Source organism: Thunnus thynnus, chromosome 10 (genome assembly GCF_963924715.1).
Source record: "Thunnus thynnus chromosome 10, fThuThy2.1, whole genome shotgun sequence".
In the NCBI taxonomy this organism is placed as follows: Eukaryota; Metazoa; Chordata; class Actinopteri; order Scombriformes; family Scombridae; genus Thunnus; species Thunnus thynnus.
In genome coordinates, this window is record NC_089526.1 from 13,602,065 (window position 1) to 13,610,237 (window position 8,173).

Here is an 8,173-nt window from a genome sequence, read left to right on the forward strand (position 1 = left end):
AAATATGTATCAATTTATTTACATTTATTTCACATTTTTGTAATTACTTTCTGGCAGTATATAATAATTATTCCCAATAATATAAAAAAATATAAAACTAATGACTCATGACATAGACATTAAAAAATAACTCATTTAAGGTCAGAGGTCCAGAACAAGAGAACTGGGGATTTTCCAGACAGGTTTTCCTGAAATCACATTAAAAAACATTAACATTACCAAACAATATTTAAGACCTTTCTAAACCAAATTTAAGACTTTTAAATACCCTCTAAGGTCTATTTTTGAGGAAACCTAAATCATTGTTTTTAAGAGTTGAAGACCTGCAGATAACCTGGTTTCCCAGGAAACCCTCCTCCTCTTCCTCCTCCAGCTAAATGACCTCCGAAGTTGTCATAGTTACCGCGCCCTGCACAAAACTGGTGGGGAGGTAGTGTACAACCAGCTTTATGAAGTTTGTCTTTTTTTTTTTTTTAATGTCACACAATCAAAACATTTTGTGACAAATGTTTAGAATATCTCATCAACATGGATAGTTTTGGACCCATTTTGAATTTGCTTCGGCTCTAATTCATGCTTCAGACTGGCTGCTTATCCATAAGAATGGCCGCCAAGGCTCATGGGTATTGTTGCGTTTAGACCAAACTGACAGAGAAAATCATGATTATTCTGAAACAAAGATGAAATAATTAAAACTGGTGCTAATAACATAAACCTATAAGATTAATTTTAGAACTGACAAATGAAAATGAAATCCTGATGGCCTCAAAAGGCCTGTCCGTGCATCTCCCAGCAACTAGAGACAACGAAATGGTGGAGCATTTACAGGGTGGAGCATGTGGTTTGAATTAGAATTTGCTGTAAGCAGACTTTAAAACTCTGCACAGCTTAGAGCACAGCTGTGATCAGAGCAGTGACCTGGTCTCAGGTCAGCCAGTCAGGAGGCTGCAGTGGAAATGTATGTGTTCACAGTTTGGTGCAGCATGGTGCGAATGAAGAAAACTATATCAGGTCTGTGGCTGAGCCAACAGAAAAAGACAAAGCAAAACAAAACACAGAAAAAAGAAAGAAAGACTACAGAAGTAAATATGATATTTACAAACATTATCTGGAGCTGTGTACATCTTACTGCTTGCAGAGAGGACGAGTTGGTTCATAACCTTTTTCTTTTCATAATATACTTATAAGCTTACAACATGTAAAGTCCATCTTTTTTCTAATACATCCTCAATATTTCTTATTCTGAGTCAGTTATCTACTCTGAATATTTTTGACCTGTCTGTCAAACACATAAGGGGACGACTGCTCTGTTAATACATTTGTTTTGCTCTCTGCTCTGCCAAAGGCCCATATTTTGATGTATACAGTATCGACATACATGTCGATACCTACAGTTTATCAGTTGATTTTATGTTAATTTGAGAGCTGAACAGTGGTTGAATGGATAAGTGATAATAAATTATTTTTTAATATGTCTAAAACAAATTTGATTGTGTTTGGAATACATTATTCCTTAAGTGCAAAACCAATTCTTAAGGTTCTCCTTCTATCAAGCTTGTCTTACTGAACTGTGATGATTTTTGCACATTTATGCAGCAGAACGTGATTACACTGTCTGGAAAATGTACATGTGCTTTTATAAATTATGGTTGTTGTTTTTTTGTTTTTTTTTTGTTTTTGTTTTTTACATATTAGCTTGATTCACAGCTGTGTGCTCTTTCTGTAGAAATAAATCCAAAAGTTGTTGACCAAGATCTGTTATTGTCATTCATCCTGTCATGTGGCAGACCAGAGGGCTTAAACAGTCCAATGGAGCCATTCATGGAGTTCACAGCCAGACTTCTTTATAGCCAATGATAATAATAATAATAATAATAATAATAAGAAGAAGAAATAGGAACATTAGAGCTCATATATCAAGCAGCACTGAGCCCATACATAAAGCAGATGAAATTGTAAGTGTGTGCTTGTTGAACAGGTGTTATGATAAATTACACTTCTTGGCTTTTGAAAGCAGATAAAATGCCAGTAAAAGAACAAACCTTGAATATAAAACAGATAAAAGTGCAAAATATATGGAAGTGCATATAAAAAAAATAAAATGGTGGCACTAAAAGAAAGCACAATTAAAATTGAAATGACAATAAAGTTAAATAAAACACCATACACATAAAATAATAATATAAAAAGGAAATATAAAAGTGTTGTGATAATGCAAAAGTTGGAAAAGATTGTCAGCCATCTTGTAAAGGAAGTTTTGAGCAGGCACTTAAAAGCTAAAGGAAAAGTTGTATTTATGTTACTCATCACTTTTCTACATGTTTCTGCTTGTTGAACAGGAGGTGTGATCAATTACTCTTATTGGCTTTTTGTTTGTGAAGCTTTTATTGCACTGACAATAACAAACACACTTGTCCTAACCTCAAGTAAAATGTTGTCTTTCATGTCATCTGTTTCTCCACTGCAGCCTCTTTTTGCTGTAAACACCGACACAGAGAGCAGAGGCTGCTGCACAACCAGAAATGACACCAAACCAAAAGTCTGTTTTCTGATCTGCTAACCACTAACCCACTTTAAGGGGCCCTGTAGGCAATTGCCTATATGTGTATATGTAGCCTGTACCGTGGGACACCACTGTATAACTGAGTCCACACACAAACAAGTAGTATCAGTGAACATTAATATGTAAGATAGCTGGTATTTACTGCTGTTCATTTTGCACTATATTGCTTTATATCTCTATTTTTCACATTACACTCTCTATAACTACAATTTAGCGGCTGCTGAGTTTGAAATTGGGATTCAAACTGGCAGTAAACACAGTTCCAAACTTGTTTTAATGGGTTTTCTTCCTTCACTGAATACTTCTATTATAAAGTTATGTAGGGTCTGTGAGAACCTCAACTAGCAGATTAGAACTTCTGATGAATGAATATTATCCTGCTATGTAAACCCAGACGAACTTCCTGTTGTCTTCTGCTTTCTTCTGTTAAATCTGTGTGGTGTTTCACTCTGCTGCTGCTTCTCTCTGTTGTCCGCAGAGTCACCGCTGCAAAAATGCACAGTTATTATTTGAAGCATCTGGATGCTTCTGTTCCAGCTACACCTTGTTTTTGCTTCTTAATGTAAAGCAGCCACTGTCCACTGCTGGCTGCCTCAGGGTCTAAAACAAGGGTATAGGTTTGATGATAAGAGCCTGACTGCAAAAAATAACTTGCCTGAAACCAAACTCATATTGATTTTTTTCCCCCCTCTGATTTTAAAAGAGATATATGACATTTAATTTACATTAATATGAATCCAAAATTAGACTAAAATTCATATTTAAAATTGGCAACTATTCCATTACTTTACATGCAGTGGTATTTCAAATTCAACATTGAGTATTTAGTTGCTAAAGATTTTAATTTTTATTTGCTTCCATAAGATTGGGATTCAATAACATCACAAAGTCTTATATTTATCTTGATGTTATTTGTGTCACACTAACATACTCACTGGCCTCTGCTCAGTCACACAAAACATCAACTGTTTATTTCCCAGTAAAAATATCATTTGTGGCACACAGACATTGGCTCACTAAAAAATGACATTTCACTACAGTGAACTATAAACAGTAGCCTAATATACAAAAATGATTCATCATTTCGTCATCATCAAGCTTCAGTGCTTCAACAAGGCTTTACTGGGGAAATGATATATAACAGCTCAACACCAGAGACTCAGAGTAGATGCAAACTTTCTGTCGTCATCTTTTCCTTAATAAAGGTTATATCATTCAAAACTGGTTCATTATTGCTGGCAGAGCTTTGTCTGTCTGTTCTCATTATATTCCAAAACATCTGATGGTCCAATGCTCACATGGATATTCTGAATGACAAAGCTGAGGAGCTGGTGGCACATTCAATTCTGAAAGCTATAGCGTCCTTATAAAGCATATAATAGAATAGAATAGAATTTAAAATGATATAATATCATATAAAACACATCTGTTCAGTTCAGAAGTGATGCTTTGTGGTGACAGAGGTGATGACGTCATAATCATCCAATCCTTGCTCAGCCTGGGTGGGTGGGTTCATCACCATGGAGATGGGCCGGTCAGTTCCTGCAGTCGGAGCACGAAAATGTAGATAATCTATCAACTGTTAGAGACAACTGTCTATCATCTATACCAGATGGAACCTGATTGATTGATTGGTTGATTAATTGATTAATTGATTGATTGAATGTTGTTGAGTGACTGTAAGATGAGTGAATGATTCAGAGTGTTACCTTTGGGCCTGTGTCGATATAAAGACACCATGAGGAGAGTGGAGATGAAGTACGGACAGAACACCACTAGGTGGCAGACCAGTCTGAACACAAACTGGGGGGGAGCTGAGGCTGGGGGCGTGGCTACATAGTCAGGGGGCGTGGTTGCAGATGCGAGGGGTGGGGCCAACGTGACCAGGGGCGGGGCTGTGGTTGTCGGTTTACCTACAGAGAGAATCACACCTGGTCATAGTGAACATGTGGATGAAATAAATGGTGAAATCAAAGGTAACGTCCTCACCTGTGACAGTGATCCAGCTGGGTGGAGACTTTCCATGACCACTGATGTGACACATGTAGAGGCCTTCATCAGACTTGGAAACATGGTGGATCATCATGTGACCTGTAGGCTCAGTCCTGATGAGGGAGCCATCTTTATAGAAATCAGCTGGGAAGTTGGACGTCTTTGTTTTACAGTGCAGAGTGACATCATCTCCCTCCATCACAGGGAGGACAGGACTCTGCAGGATCACTGATCCATCTCAACACAGAGACAAACAGCATTTCATCATTTACACTCAGCTTCTTACACTCATTAATCAATACTAACTCCACAGTCTGATATTACCAGTGATAGTGATGTTGATGCTGTTACTGGTTGCTCCCTCTCTGGACTCACACCAGTAAACCCCACTGTCCCAGGGGAAAATTAGACCCATTTTACAGGAGGAACCAGCTGATGTTCCCCATTCATCTCCACACTCAGCTCTGGTTGCTTTAGTTGTGTTCCTCCTTACTGTCCCTCCAGCAGAGCTGTCGTCTTCCTCACAGTTCAGAGAAAAAGACGTCCATTGAAAAAACTGAGAGCTGCTGGGACTCAGAGTCAGAAAGGCTGCATAAACAGAAGGATGGAGATGTGGTGGTGAAAAGACACACTGATAACAACCTTTAAAGAAACTAAAAAAACCTTGAAGGTCCTTAAACCCGACTCCACTGGTCTTTGAACTCACAGCCAGATGTTGAGAGAATTAAGCTGTTAAAGGCATCAAGATGGAAGATCAACGATCACTGTCAATGCAGGAAGTAGTGTCTCCTTTATGTAGCAACGTGGAAAGTGTTTACTAAGACATCTCTTAAGTTTTAATAGTGTTACCTGATGATTTAGTAAACCACTACATCCCTCTCCAGATTCTAAAACTTTCGTCAACTCTAACTTTTCTATCAGGTTTTCATTAAAAGGTCGAGCCTATCAGTTAGAAGAAGTTTACTAACCTTGGTTTGTTGTGCAGCACAGCAGTGAGCTCAGAACTAAAGAGAAATGACACTCAGGTTGGTTTGAGCTTTTACATTGAACAAAAAGAATTAACAAAATTAATTTTGAGGATTATGCAGCCTTGGCAGAGGTATTCTAGTATGTAAATAAGTAAATAAGTACATACTTAAGTAAAAAGTAAGAAAGTATGAACTTAAGTAAAAGAGTAAGTAAATACGTAATTGATTAAGTAAGTAAGTAAGTAAATAATTGAATAAGTTGTTCAAACAAAATTTGCTAATCTTTAGCACAGGCTCATAAAACTGAAAAATGGCTTTTCATATATATCACCACCTAAGAAAAACAATATGCATATATTTAAAAGTGGCAAAGTCAGACACATAAAGGGGGAACACTTATCCCATTACATTGTTATCACCCAGACATCAACATAAGGTACTCACAGAGCAGTAGAGATAGTAGAGATGCGTCCACCATCCTGCTAATTGGTAAAATGAGATCAATTCATGCTCACACCATATAAAAACCTCCACCTTCCTCTGTCTGTGGCTGTCAGTGTTGTGGTTTCCTCTCTATAGACAATGAAGAGAAAAGTGTGTTAATGTGGAAATGAAAGAAATGAAACTTAAAAGCTTTGGTGGGAGTAGGGGGGGGGGGGGTCAAGAATAGATGCAACTGATAAAACAAAAACTGACACCAAAATCAAACAGAAGCACAGATTCATTCTGACGAGTGGTTATTATGTTTAAAAATGGTTTTCATAAATCAGATTTCATAATTAAACATTGTATCTCCTGGTAGCAGAGGTTTATTTCAGAGGAAGTGAACAGGAAAAATGTGGTGAGAAAGAGACATACATACTCTGTCTAGCTGCATGCTCGCTATCAGTCAGTGAAGGACAGTGTGGTGAGTCCACTGGCTTCATTAAAGTGTGTCATTGCAATCAATATTTGCCTCTGAAATATAGTGGAGTGAGAGCATAAAGTAGTAATACTCAAGTACCTCAAAATTGTACTTAAGTACAGTACTTGAGTAAATGTACTTTGTTACTTTCCGCTACTAGGGGTTTCAGCTAATCTAAAGAGACACACATCACGCAGATTTAGATGAAACTGTTTAAATGTTTCATTTTAAACGTTTCCACTATATTTATTTGACAGCTTTCGTTAGTTTTGAGATGAAGATTTGACGGTTAAGATAACAAGCTTTTAAAATACAACACATTGTTAAAAATTAAACCAGTGGTTTCCAACCTTTTTGGTTTTTCAACATCTTACAAGAAGCAGTGTGTAGTCGGGTCACATTTCAGATGTCTATGAGTTGTTAACAACTCCACCAAATAGTGATTTTTCCCTCTATACTTCTCACATGGTTTCACTTCAATTAATGTTCAAATGATCCAATATTTCAACAAAAATCAAAGATTAGAGAAAAAGTCAAAAAACTGAAAACAGATTTGTGTATCAGAACTTTGTTTTTTCTTCTTTCCTCCCCCACGACCACTCAGACTTATCTTGTGACCTTTTGGAGGGGCCCGAACCCTAGGTTGGGAACCACTGGACTAAAGTAGCATTTGAACATTTATTCGTAGTGGTTTTGCATACATAATAAGACAAGGCAGACAAGACATACTTAAACCAGGTAGTCATGTACAATACAAGTACAATAAAAATAAAACAAATAAAATAAATAAATAAATAAATTAATTAATTAATTAATAATAAAGCCCCCATCCCATGAAAAGAGAGAGAAAATATATATACATGATATTGAGCTCAAGAATAGATGCAACTGATAAAACAAAAACTGACACCAAAATCAAACAGAAGCACAGATTCATTCTGACGAGTGGTTATTATGTTTAAAAATGGTTTTCATAAATCAGATTTCATAATTAAACATTGTATCTCCTGGTAGCAGAGGTTTAATTCAGAGGAAGTGAACAGGAAAAATGTGGTGAGAAAGAGACATACATACTCTGTCTAGCTGCATGCTCGCTATCAGTCAGTGAAGGACAGTGTGGTGAGTCCACTGGCTTCATTAAAGTGTGTCATTGCGTGGTTGCCAGTGGTAGCAAACCAGGTAGTCATGTACAATACAAGTACAATAAAAATAAAACAAATAAAATAAATAAATAAATTAATTAATTAATAATAAAGCCCCCATCCCATGAAAAGAGAGAGAAAATATATATACATGATATTGAGCTCAAGAATAGATGCAACTGATAAAACAAAAACTCAGGTTCTCTACATGCAAAACTCTCACCAGTTGGACTAAACATATGAAGCAGTTCAAGCTAGCTCCACTTCCAGCAGCTACAACAGTAACATGCTGCTTACACACTGATGCTTCAGTATTAATAATCTAATGATGTCATAATATATCTGTCAGAGGGACGAAATGACTACTTTTACTCTACTGCTTTAACTACATTTTGCTGCTAATACTTATGTACTTTTACTTAAGTAGGATTTCTCATGCAAGACTTTTACTTGTAATGGAGTACTGGTACTTTACTAAAGGATCTGAATACGTCTTCCACCACTGTGCATGACACATCCCTTGTTTGTAGTGCATCCTCTCTACTACGTCACACACAGTGCAGGTGTAGTTGCTCCGGTCCATCGCTAGATGGCGAAAGTAGTG